The sequence below is a fragment of the Anneissia japonica genome, unplaced genomic scaffold (assembly GCF_011630105.1).
Source record: "Anneissia japonica isolate Jap-2015-1 unplaced genomic scaffold, ASM1163010v1 scaffold1698_len283567_cov170, whole genome shotgun sequence".
Taxonomy (NCBI): Eukaryota; Metazoa; Echinodermata; class Crinoidea; order Comatulida; family Comatulidae; genus Anneissia; species Anneissia japonica.
In genome coordinates this window covers 1-14543 of record NW_022747456.1, presented here as the reverse complement: position 1 = coordinate 14543, position 14543 = coordinate 1, and the positions used below count along the sequence as shown (strand labels likewise).

Here is a 14543-nt window from a genome sequence, read left to right as displayed (position 1 = left end):
ACGTGTTTTCAAAGTTATACCATTTTAAAATTTATTTCCACACTTGTATGGTGCGTCTCGCTTGTGCATCATCATGTGTGATTTTAAACTAATACTGTCTTTAAATTTCTGTTCACAATGTTCACATTCATGTAATGGCTGTATTCCACATTGTTCAAATTGTAATGGTGCATCTTCTGTTTTAATCCCCTTGTGTGCTTTCAAATTAATTAAATTAAAATAATCTCCACAATGTTCACATTTATATTTTACCTCTTCACACGTTTGTATGTTTTTCTCTGAACTGCTAGACATTTCAAATTTTTTTTGAACTTCATTGCATTCATTCATATTTTTCTCCTCATAATATTAACAGGAAACAAATTTAGATGACAATTTTCAATAACAGAATATTCTGTTTTAACTGAAATTAAGCATGTTTCATTAGGTCTGCCTTTACTTTCTTCATTGCTGGAAAAATCACTGCAAGTGTCTAAAATATAAAAAGATATAGAAAAAAATCAGAGCAATCTGCTAACGCTCAATATTATATAAGTTTAAAAGTAAATGATAAGATTACTGTGCTGTATTAGTTATTGAAGAAGCCTTTTTTGTAATGGGAGGCCATGTTAAAATATATATAAATATATAGAAAGTGCATAGTTTTCTTGATTTAAAATTCAAAATTGAATCCGTACTCGCGCGAATAAGCGCCCAGGCATTTTAAATATTTTTTGCACTTTCTGAGGGGCGCCTATTTAAACCGGGCGCTTATTTAAACGGGCGCTTATGAAACAGAGTGGAAATTGAAGGGGTGCTTATGGAAATAGATGAAGAGTTCTTATGGGAAATTAAATTCAAAAGGCACTTTTTGGCTTAAAAAGGATTATATAAGGACATTACGAATGGTGGTTAGGCGGAAAAGAAAGTCGTCCAGAGAACATGGCTCATGACAAGAATGCTGTGAATATTTACATAACAGCAAAATAGCAGATAATTGGATGACAAATTACTATGTAAGAGGAAAGTTGGAAATATACTGTCTGTGTAGGGATCGGAGCTCTCATCTGCCCGAGAGAAATCCTCATTTTGATATTGGCCTATAGAAGAATGTGATTCCACTCTGCAGCTCAAATCATGCCAAAACCACAGTCCCAGAATTGATTGAATTATTGACTTGCTAAAAAGAAAATCTTATGATATTATTTTAGGAGACGCTTATTCAAATTAGAAGGGGTGCTTATTCAAACGGGGCACTTAAGGAAATTTTCATGTTAGTAGGGGCGAGTATTCAAGAGGGGCACTTATTCAAATGGGGTGCTTATTCGCACATTGAATAAGACAAAACACACTAAGACTAAAATTTATAAATGTTCATAAATTTTCTAAAATCTTTCAAATTATATTTATGTTTATGGTGATTAAATCCATAATGTACAAAATAATAAATAATAATAAAAAATAAAAAACAAAATTTTAAAAAATGGTTTATTTATTAATTTTTTCAATTGAAATAAAATAAATATTAAATAAAACAAAAAATGTATTATGTTCTCATTCAATCCATATTAATAAGGAACAATGTTATAAATTACACACCTATTTCAAATTCAATTTCAGAATTCTTTTCCATATTATGTTGCACTATTTTTTCAAATTCTGCCATAGCCTGCTAATTCTTTCAAAGACAATTATTGATATCTGGATATTTTCAGATCTGCAAAAAAAAAAATAATTTAATGTGCATTAGGATCAAAACAAGCAAAACAGAGTTCTGTAAACTTCTAGACCTTCACATTTTTTTTTTGCGTATCACTCTCTGTAAGTTTGCTAGGCCTCTTCATCACATCATTTATAATAGTGTGGAATTTTATCCGAAAAATATTAAACATTTCCCCATGCTAAGCCTGCTATGCATATTAAAATGATGCTTCACAATGCCAATGGGATGGCTGGGACTTGCACAACAGCAACAGATGAAATGGATAAAATTTAATGAGATAAAAGATGAGATAAAAAAATCACATTTCATACTCAGAAATACAGGTCTACTGTAATGTAAATACTTAAAATAACTAACCTAAAAATATAAAATCTAAAGATTAAAACGTCTTACAACAAAAAGATTATACCAGAGTAGGACTACTTAAGAAATGCTGACTACGATGTAGAATCCATTTTTGGTGTAAAAGAAAAAAAAAACATTAACATTACACAATTTGATAAGCAACAATACATTTATACTATTGTTGTGAATTTTTTTGGTTGTGAGCGTTTCTCCCAAGCATTCATGATGTATTTTTACAGAAATTATCAAAAATAGAGGTATCACAAATATTAGAAGACTGAATAATTTATATAATTTAAATAATTTAATTTTAATATCATCATTTGTTCTTGAAAAAAAGTGTCCATGTATCATAATCGTTACAGAGTAGGTCATTTTCAAGATTTGTTAAATGTTGTTTTCTAATGATATTTCCAATTTCAGTACTGTGCACTGTAAGTAATAAAGGGTTTTTAATTGCATGGATGAGGATCCATTTATTGAATTATTATTTTATTGTTATTATTTGTACCCTCATTTTTGAATGACTTTTAAATTTTGATTTTTATATTATTTTTATATTACTTAATTCTTTTAATTTTTTTCATTAATTATCAATGGTCTTTATACACATTTTTATTCTGCCTTTTATATAATTTTAATTGTTTAGTCTTTATACATATGTAAATTTAACCAAATCAAATGTTTAAATTGTTGGTTGATTGATCATTGATTTTTGTTTGTCATTTTTTACACATTTGTAAACATAAATAGAATTGTTTTTATGTCCAAGTGCCCCCATCGGGGGCCATAGACACTATGTCATGATGTAGCAATTAAAGATGGCAGAAAAGAGTAAATCCGGTGGAGGAATGATGGGTACTACTACCACCAGGTGGGGGCGCTCTACTGAAAATCGAATAGCATTTGGAATTCGAACATAATTGCGTTCAAACTCGAACATGCGTTACAGAGACGCAGCACGCGTTCGCCACAAACGCCTTTAACCATCATTTAAAGGACGCCATCTAGAATATGGTAGTACTTTTCAAGATCAACGATATAACGCGGTGACTCCAAGTTAATCTTTTTTAGTGTTTTTAGTGCAATAATATAATACTGGGCCTAGTAGTATAAAGAATATTGTTATGAAAGACAATTTTCACGAAAAATTCAGATACACTACAATGACAAACACATCTGCATATTGAAGAACGTAAGATTAAATTCAAAAATAAAAACTCCTGTATAAGGCAGTAGACACATGCTCCCACTGGGAGCCTATTTTTAACTGTAACCTGAATATAAGTTTGACTTGGATTGATATCAGCTAGAACAATGAATACACTACAGTACCTGAACTTTACAGCAGTTCTAAGTCACTGCATGACTGATTTCATCATCTCACGCTTGATTGCACTCACAAAGAAACCAGCCTATAAGGTCACATGACTAACCTGGAAAAACCCATTTCTATTTTTGCAGACACTTCATGCACACCTAAAACTTAACAGAGAATTTTAAGGTAAATATTATATTAATTTATGTTGTTCAGTGCAATAGATCCAATAAATATCTTAATGGTTCAAACAAATTAAAATACTGAACCAAATTATTATGTTATCTGAGATGATAGCACTGGCATATTATGAAAACATTTCAGATCAACAGATTTGAAAAAATGTTGATAGAGGTATACAGGCCTACTAAATATTAAACAACGTGTAAGACATTAATACTAAATCAGTCCTGTACACAGGTTTTTATTGGGTAGGTGCAAATTTGTGGAAGGTGGACGAAAATGACTATGGGCTACCAAGCGACAGAACCTTTTTGAGGTTGAGTGGGCGGAGCTCCATCGAGCCCAGATTTTTTTGATTTTTTGAGGTCTTAATAGATTTTGAAGATATAATATAAACAGTATTAAATGCTTTTGTCAGTGGCAGTCCAGGAAATGGGGGGAGGGGGCAGGGACACAACTTCATAGATGGAGGTCGATACACAGTACCATAGTCCCACATTTTCATAAATTTTGTATTGAACACAGTCATTAATTTCTGTGACAGAATTATCCAAAGATAGTTTCTGTTTCTGAGATTTACCTTAAATAATTAGGGTTCCCTCCATGTATTATGTTTCGTGAAACCCTCAAAAACGGTCGCCAATCAATTGTATTGCGTGGGTCTATAAACTTGGCATATTTATTGCCAAAGCAAACTAAATTCACTAAAAAAATATATATACCTTTTCAAAATGTAAAAATAAAAGCAATAATCCATACATCTATATAACCATAATATAAGTATATAAGTTATTATAAAGCAATGAATGTTGTTATCAAAATGGAAAACAAAGAGAATAATATGCAAATACTTAATTGGCTATCAATTGCTATAAATACATTTACATTTCGAAATTTATTAATTATTATAACTGTATTCAAGTTTGTACCTAAAAATCAATTACCTTTGTTTACCTACCATTTAAAATAAAACATGTTTGTACAGACTTCCCTCAGAATACAGACTAATTGTTATGGCTAAATATTTTCAATTAAAACTGTTTCCCTGCTAGTGATTAGCGAAACTTCAATTTTGCTAATCACATTAATAACGCCAATATTAACTGGATTTATTTCCAGCAGCATGTTCTAATGACCTATAAATGATGTCTGAAAAGAATGTTTACTAAAATCGCAAAATGGCCAATGGTCAATGGTTGTACATTTGTATAAGCTTCCTATTATGACTACAATAGGCATTATAATAGGCTTTTATGATTTGTTACATGAAATAAAGTATTTCACAAGTCTTGCAAACACCATTACATTTTACATCAACCATGTCAAATTATTTTGGTAGACATAACTTTGTTAGCATTTTCAGTTGCCTTGAATTGCTAGAATATAGAGCACGTGTGCAACTGAGAGTAACTGGGTATTTTCAGTTGCTTTCAATCGCAGGAGCACTTATGTAGCCTTCAGTCGCACAAATCTCAGTGCTCTCAGTTGATCACAGTTGCTTGCCAGTTGCAAAAGTTCAATTGATGTAAGTTGAGTTGAGTCGTAGGGGCAACATAAGCCTGGCTTAAGGCCTATACCCATGTTCTCTCCAACTAAGGGAGAAAATTCTGGTTCATTGTTCGAAAAGGTGTCGATAATTAAAGTTTTTTTTAGATTTTTGTAGTAGTTGTGGTACAATGAAAAAAAATGTATGTGTCCCCTTAATAAGGGTTACAATGAAAAGAATTTAAGTATCCTGTTAATAGGGGTTATTTGACCATTTGGCACATTATAAGGTATATAAGCTGTCTCTTATACACATCTAGATGTGTATAAGAGACAGGTATAAGGCAGTAGACACATGCTTCCACTGGGAGCCTATTTTTTTGTGTTGTGCTGTGATTTCTTAGATTCTAGTTCGTTTTATGCTTTTTAGTGTCTTTGTGTGTTTTATCATTGTTTTACAACTCAGGAAGGCAAATTTCATATGTATTTTCTCCAATCTGTGTGAACTGTACAATTGTGGACCACAATGCATGGGATGGAAAACACAAATCAATCAACATTTCAGATGCATTCCAAACGTTTAAAGAAACTTCAGCCACCTTGGAAAAATCTGCCCAACACTTTGTTAACACATTAGAAGATGGTCTCAAAGCTGTTATTCAGAATGCTACAAAATTAGACCAATGTAAAGACACATGTTTGACAGGCATAGACAATCACGTTGAAGAAATATTCAAAAAAGTAAAGGAGAATAGAGACAAAATTAAAAATGAAGTAGAGACAATCTACAAAAGAAAAAAGGAGATAAATGATGTACAAATGGATGAATTTAAAGCAATATTATCCGATATAAAAACAAAACTGTCTTTTCTTAATCAATTATTGAAGAGTGATGAAGGCACTGCAATGCAGTCAAGTGAAACAGTAGTTACAGCACTCAGGGACAGAATCAATGAATTACCAAAAACAGAGCCAGATGATAATGGAGAAATTTACTACTTCATAAACAAACGGCAAATGACTTCATTGAGACAATGTGCTATAGGGACTGTAAAAGATTTGAGGGCAGCAGACTGTTTAACACTCAAAGGACAGGAATCTGTGATCAAAGATCAGACAATTATTGTCAAAATAATCAAAACAGATGAACATGAAAAATATGCAAATCAACTGAAGGCAACATGGACACAGCCTACAGGGGAAACCAAAATCTCTCAAATTCAGGAAGATGAAAATGGAGATTATTTTGTGACAGAAAAATGCACAAGTCCAGGAGTTTGTAAACTAGATGTGAGTGCTGATGATGAACCAGTTAACCAATCACCAATGACAATCAAAGTAGAAGACAGATTAGTAAATACTATTCATATAAATGCAACAAATATTATAGATGTAGTTAAGTGTGAAGATGACTCCTTACTGGTTTCATGTGAGACAAATGAAATGCTCAAGTACAAGCAATCAGGAGAATATATTGGTAAGGTTACACTAGCACAAGGTGTGGAAGTTTACAGAATGTACATAATGAAGAATGGTAACATAGCATTCAGTGATTTCAATGTTAATAAACCTATCAGAATATGCAATATGAATGGTCAGCTGATTAAAACAATTAGTGTGGGAGCACAGAATACACCACGGAGCATTCATTTGGATGAGACATCAAATGTTTTGTATGTAGCAAGTGGTTGGTTCAGTAGCTGTGTGTACATGTTTGACATGAATAATGGCCAGACCATCAAAACAATAGGGTCATATGGTACAAAAGAAGGTCAAATGAGAGATGTCATTGATGTTACTCTTACAAATCAAGGACACCTTCTTGTATTGGATAGTGGATTTTTAGGTACTGGAACAAGTAGATTACAGTTATTTAATAATGAGGGAAGGTTTATAAAAGTCCTTGTTGAAGCAGGTGATGAGGATGGTAAGGTAAATACTCCAAGTGCAGTAGTAGTTGATGAGGATGACAACATCATTATAACAAGTAAACACAAACTACATCTATTCAGTAGTGATGGAACTTTTATAAAAAGAATTGATAAACCAGAAGATAGAATCAACAATCCACAGGGATTATCCATCATTTCATATCATCCAAGGAGACTTGCAGTAGCAAATCGTGGTGACAAAACAGTAAAAATATTCAATTATTAAATACTGACAGTCCACTTGCTTCACTTGAGTGTTTTCAACAATTCAAATTTATAAGTGTAGGAATATCTACATATCCATTATTTCATATCATCCACATAGAGTTAAGTTATGAATCTTAAACTTAAAATAATTATTGAATACAATAATATCGAAATATAAAGTTGGCATAATGTTTATAAACTTGTTAAAATATTTCATTATTGAATATGATATACATAGAGCTGAAGTTGTGGGGTTTTTTGTTAAAATATTAATTATTCTACATAAATGATATCTATAGAGTTGAAGTTATTAAACTGAAAACATTAATACTGTAATCTGCCAACCTCAACTGTTTATAGTGTAGTTCTCATCAAATTTGAATCACACACTATTGATCTTATGATTTTATATTTTTGTAGTGTAAGTGTTTAATCATATAATGCATATACATGTTACTTTCTTGCATATTGATGTTAAAAATGTTACTTTTCAATCTATTGGGGCTTTTTTGTACAGCCTATCCAGGGACGTATGGTGAAAAATCTAAGAGGGGGGGGGTCGAAACAAAAGCGCAGGGGGCAAGCTGAACTCGGAGCAATTTAGCGAAGCTTTCAGAATTCGCGGGGTGCGTTATTTGTGAGTGAAGCAAGCATATTTAAAGGGCACTTTCTCTAAAAAGGGGGGGTCGACAGCACCCATCGACCCCCCCACGGTACGCCCCTGCTATCAACTTGTATTTCTTTGATTTTCATAAATTTTGATATTTCCAAGTTTGTTTATTCTTTCTTTAGTACCTGTATATTTTTTCTGGTTTTTCTGTATAAAAAAAACCTAACAAGCACACAACAGAGTGTATATTATAAATTCCACCTATGGGCATTCATCCATTAAATGAATAAGATGCACTAAGTCAGATTTATTATTTTGGTATATATTTAATTTTTCTTATAAACTTGAATCTGCGTAAATAATCTGACTCAAAGTAGTGGGACAGGGATATATTTAAAAGGGGGTTTTTAAGCATTTTATTATTTCATCATCATAAAAAGGAATATACTGTATATGATTTAGGTAGTTAAGTTTGGCTTTTTTTTTCATTCATCGTGAATTTTAATCTGTATACAACCTAATAAATTTATAGATTTTCATGTACACTTTGACAATAAATTATCTGAATCTGATATGTATGTACAGTATAATTGTTATTACTATATATGATTAACAGTGTAAAAGGTTTCTTAACCCATTATAGAGGGCAGAAATTTGTATGTCGTCACTCATTACATAATGATAGTGTGGGTCAGTAGCGTCTAAAAAATTAGCGCGAATCAGTGGCCTCCTGAATGTGATCGGGATCAGACGTGTGTTTGACCACTCACTTATTATGTGATTCAAGTATATTTATGGTATGTTTTATTTTACCTTTTATATTTATAGTGTTATAAGATTAGTTACTTAGTGTATTAATTACTGCCTTTAATGCATTGAAAGTCTCTTGTTATATGAATACAGCCTAAGTAAGGTGAAGTTTAACAAGATACAACTGCCTTGTATATTCCTTTGTTCTAACTGCTTGTTCTTGATCCTTTGGTGTAAACAAGTTACAGTATTAGGTATTTAAATTTACTATGCTAAAGTATTAGTTGTAGTGGTAAGTTGGTAACAACTGCCCAATTTAACCTAGTTAGTGATTTATGCAGTTTAATGTTATTTGAGTTATATGTATTGTACGGCATACATTGTCTTAGCCTGCATCCTGCTGTGGAACGGGCATGTCTGTTCTCTTCTCATGTCAAAGGTCATCTTAAAACATAATCAAATATGGCTGCGCCCATTGGCATATAGCAGCGAGTATTATAAAGGTCTACAAGTCTGTCGATAGTGTTATTATATATTATATTGCTGTGATTATTTCATGAAGGTTAATCTATAGTAAACGTGCCTAATGATTAACACAGTATTTTTAGTGATTTATTTTTCAAGTACCGGCAAATGTTGATTTATTGTTTAAGCCGATGGGTTCATGATTTGATCATACCCTCATACCCGTGTATCTAACAGTGTCACTACTGAGTATATTATCAAACAGATTTGTTTTATGTATTAGATGATGTACAGTCCTAAAAACATTATGATGGCAGATGAGTGCTTATTGCTTATTTGGATAGTTGCGCCATAGTTTCGTAAGTGTACTCTATAATATTGACTGACACTGCAGTTCTTATTATTATATTATGGTTATGAGTCATGCTTTGCTTTATTAATATTGTACTCGATTACTGAATGAAACTCTTATATTTAATTGATAATGTTTAATAATCCACTTTCATTCCGATGGTTCTTTGCAGTAAATTTCTACATTTCTACAATATACAGAATTATGATCTCTGAAGACGATTCACTTGCAATTCTTGGTACTTTGTATGTATTATGTTTATGATTACTGTTTACATGATGTAATTAACTGATGTTAATTAGATATTGTTGTTTTATGCTTAGTCACCAGATCAGCATAGAGAAACCAAATAAATATACCATTGTTTTAATGGTAGTCGTGTGGAAATCTTTATTGTCTGCGTTGGGTAATTGTGGCGCCCTCTACCAACCCCCTAAATAGTTGATTGTGGAATCAACTACAAACAGCAAGCTCAGCTTTTGTCGACATTTATTTGTAAATATTAACCTGCATTCAAACCAATTCCATTTTATATTTCTTTATGGTTTACTTTGACAATAAATCATCTAAATCTGTATAGATGTCTATATAGTATAATAATTGCTATTCATTTTTGTGGCTTACTTTGTACACTGACCCTATATATTGTATATAGGGTCTGTGCTTTGTACTATAGTTCTACTGTTATCCACTACACAATAGTGTGTAATCATGTATTACAGAGAACTGTATATCATGATCACTCAAGATTGACCCTATGATTAGTTCTTATCAACAAACAAATAATACCCTGGACCTCAGGGAAGAACAGTGTAAAAATACTGAGTATCCAGAATAAAGAAAGATTTCTAACTAACAAATCAAATATTTGATCATACCTTTCTTAAACATATTTGAAAATGTCTGATGGTTCACGGTGAACCAGATGACACAGTAAATACTAAGCTCCACCTCCTCCTCATCTGTGTTCTGATATCAACAAAATAGAAAGAAAAGAGTTTAACAAGTCATCTATTAGGTGTTCCAGATACTTTTTACAATTTATTATTATAATTAATATTGAGATAAAGGAAACTTCTTCTTGCTCAAAAAATGAAAAAATATGTTAATAATTATTGTTATAATTTGAAATGCACCCAACAATTTTCATATTGCTTTTGATTTTATGTTGTTACAACACCTACAATTGACTTGATATTAAAATACATTATAAATAAACAAATTAAATAAATGCATTTCAAATAAAAAAATAATAATAATGCAAAAAACTGAATGTAATAAAAAAAATTCAGTGTAATCTCTTATTCTAGTTATTTCCTCACCTTGTAATCTCTTATTCTAGTTATTTCCTCACCTCTTGTTCTGTTCTACTCTGCAGTTCTCTGCTTGTTGTATGATCCTCTTAAAGACTATCAAGGTTTACAATATTCTTCATAGAATTCTCAATGTTTGTTCATACTACTTGCTTCAAACATTTTCATATTCTACCCCTGCAATGCATGGACTCTGCTGCCATTGTTTGATATGCTGAGGAGGAATTCAAAACTTGACTGGTTGAAAAAGAATCATGTAAGGACAGACAGAAATATTAAAGTACTTTAACTTTTACACAGATTAATATTAAAGTGCTTTAAATATAGTATCATTATGATTTACTAAAGTAAAATAGTAATACCCCAGCCCTAAACATATTTTCAAATTTTAATTTCAATCTTCATGATGTGATTCTGTGGGGGCAGGAAGCATCTTAACAAAAGGAGGTGGGAGGGGGGGCTGTTTTTATCTCTCAGAAAACAAGGTGCCGGCAGCTTACACGTTTTATATATTCCACATCATGTCTCCAGAATAAGGATCTGCTGGCATTGGTGGCGCTATTTTTAAATTGAGGTATTACTGTATTTCTTTTACATCCAACACCAAGTATCTCACAAATACGGGATGGAATGATGCTTTGCAGACTTCATGAGAAAATCCTGTGATTGAACCCAGGACCTTTGGGATTGGAAGGTATGAATCTTAACCACCAAACAATTCAGAGGCAAATTAGTTGCACTATGTGGGTTTAGTACTAAAATGACCATTAGAAGTTCTATTCTAATTTTTATATTCTCAATTTTTGCAGTGTATGAATCATTTTTTAACATGGATAGCGGCACACGTTAAAAGCTTATGAAAATATAACTGTAATTATTCCTGCTGTCGCTCCATGGCTTGAAAATTAAAAGTAGCCAGCAAAAAACTAGAAATAAACTCCAAGCTTATGAATAAATATTGTGGTTGATTTTGATATGACAGCTTACCCTGCAATTATTGTGGGATAATCTGACTCAGGAGGTTTGACGCTCCAACTGAAATTCAACGAAAATCTATTGATATTAATCACAATCATAATCATAATATTCAAGTTAGTAGAATATATCACCTATTTTTTGATAACCTAAAAATTCACAATGAAGACTAAATTATAAGTGAAGGATACTTATCCCAAGAAAATATGAATTAGCAAGAAAACTATTTGAGAAACTTTTGTAAACCAATTTTTTCTTAATGCATACAAAGAATGCAATGGTACTTATAGCACTTATTCCATTAAGCAAATAATACATCTATTCAACATTACTTGATGCCAATTAATTTTAACATCTGAATGGCAATTCAATTTTAAGATCTTTTCAGGAAATGTGAATTCCAGGTTGAACCAAGATCATATTACGCACGAACTTTCAAAACTATTCATGTCCAAGGCCTACAAGCTAAAACATCAACACACAGGTGGAGCTATGAAATTACTCGTTTTGTAATTATTATGTAGGAATATATTGGGCCTAGGACTCTCCACTCCTCTTCTGGGCCTCCCTTTTCCTCTTTCGTTCGCTGTCCAGAATATTTGAATATAAGCATTTGTTACCTTGACAAGGAAGAGGTCATGGCCGTGTAGATTTCTTCCGGGTTCCATTTGAAAAACCTGAAGTAACAATTTTGATTTTATTTGATTTATTTGATATCAACTGAATAACATCACAAAACCTGGACAACTGAATAGAATGAAACAAAATTGAGAAAACAAGTCATCAATGTTGATATCTGAGATAACCCTCTAAATCCAAATAAAGTATTTATTTCCAGATGGGTCCCACAATAATTTGAATTGATATACTAAATGGTAGTAAATTTCCAATATATTTTAAAAAATTATTATAGTCATCATGATCGAAAAAAAAACGATGTTGTGTTGTTTCACAATCTTACCCGAGCATTTAATGACAAAGTGTTACAACAAAACTGGGTTAGCATTATGGTAGTGTACAAATGATATATTGTGTAGTACACTAGGTATATTATGTCAATAATCTTCATGGTCGGAGCACAAACAATTTTTAGTTACAAGTAAAGGAATAAAATAGTAAAAAATAAGTCTACATTATCAAATTTAACATGACAAATTTTTGTGATGTGCCCATATTCGGGCACGATATTGTCATATTACACACGAATATAGACCTATCACAGTTGTTTATCACATATAATTTTGAGTGCGCACAAAGCCAGGAAACAAAATGTTCAGCTTACCGATGTATCCAGATTATGTTGTTGGCCCATTCTATCGGCTCTGTTCCCTGGGCATTCAAAAAGTTCCCTGTAGATTCAAGTAGAATCATTATATTAGCAACAGGCTGAAAATATATCAATGACACTTAAGCTACGTTCACACCAAGAACGGATCCAGTTCGGTGCCCGGACAGAAAATCGTGAAAAATGGGTTCAGTGGTAAAGAATAGGACTGTTCACATTAAATTTGTACACTTTACAAAAAACGTAACAACTCATGATTTTTTGTCCGAGGCTCCGGACCGGATCCGGGCTTCATGTGAACTTAACTTAAAGGTCTGACAACACTATCTGGCTGCTACTTCTATTTTCACAACGTAACCTGTATAGAATCTTCTCCTGAGGGAGCTACGTTGGCCTCAACCTCTCAGCACCTAATCGCCTGTGCTAGGGCAAATGTGAAAGACTCTAAAGTAAACCCCCACGTGGGGAGTATATCCTCCGTACAAAAGAGTGACCTAAAAATATGTCTGAACATTTCAAAAAATAATAGGTGATTCCCACACAGATTTTACCGAAAATAAGGTTTAGACGTAATCTTAATGTATAAACAATGTATTATGCAGTAAATACGATTCTGCACACCTATTTTCTTAGTAATCTTCCGCGCAAATTTCAGCTGGTTTTTGAGGTACTGTATAATCCACACAATTAAAAACTTAAAAGTACGGCAAATGTGTAACCGTTTACTATGCTCGAGTCAGCTAGGGCTAGACTGTAAAATAAGTACAGCAAATAATATCCTCCTTGCAAAAATTATGCTAAAAAACCGCCAATGCTTGCTGTGCAAAAATTTATACAGGAATCAGCCCATATTTTCTGAAAATTCTTTCTCAATAATATAATCAATATATGCAGGAGTTAAGATATTTATTATAGAAATCAACAGTGTTCTTATAATAGAAACATATTTATATAGGGCCAAAAAAAAAAAAATTCTTGTGTTGGCCATGTTTTGGAAAATCAAAAAATTTGGTAGGTTGGTAGGAAGTTTTTTTTTTTTTTTTGCAGTGTAGTAAAACAAAAAAAAAACAAACAAAAAACAAAAAACTAAAATGCCGAGCCTCAATTTCATACATTTTGGGTCGGTCGTGGCCAACACAATTTTTTTTTATTTGGCCTAGTGGAATCATACCTAGAATAGTGTGCATAGCCATTAAGCTGAATATCATGCACCTGACAAGAATCTCCATGAAAGACAGGTCCACCTGGCAACCTCACCTTGTTCTTGAAGACAAAATAAACAAAAACATCTCATATGAACACATCCATTTTCTATTTTGAGACATAATTTATATTGCTTCCATTCAATGAAAGCAGTGCAACTTTGGCATCAACAAATATTATTATAGCAATTACATAACAGTTTACATAATACATCTATTGAATGTTTGATACAATGATCTATTGTTGAGCTGATATCTGCTGAACCTTAACAGTGAACCTTATCATTTTGAAGTTGATGGGCAATGGGAATGGGAAAAGTCTATTCTTGACAGACCAGAGGAAAAGCAATGATGGGAGTTGAAAAGGATATGTCCCAGGCCGATTCTGGAAATTTTGTTCAATTCTGATACTTATTATGG

At 32.3% G+C, this 14543-nt stretch overlaps 1 long non-coding RNA gene across 1 annotated transcript; it reads right to left on the bottom strand.

The window, feature by feature from the left end:
- Positions 1–12186: 12186 nt before the first annotated feature.
- LOC117120495 lies at positions 12187–14193 on the bottom strand. The gene is made up of 3 exons (XR_004447369.1): positions 14093–14193; positions 12919–12985; positions 12187–12313 (listed from the first exon to the last, which is right to left on the bottom strand). It is a non-coding gene; the product is annotated as an uncharacterized LOC117120495 (long non-coding RNA).
- Between the last annotated feature and the right edge of the window lie 350 nt (positions 14194–14543).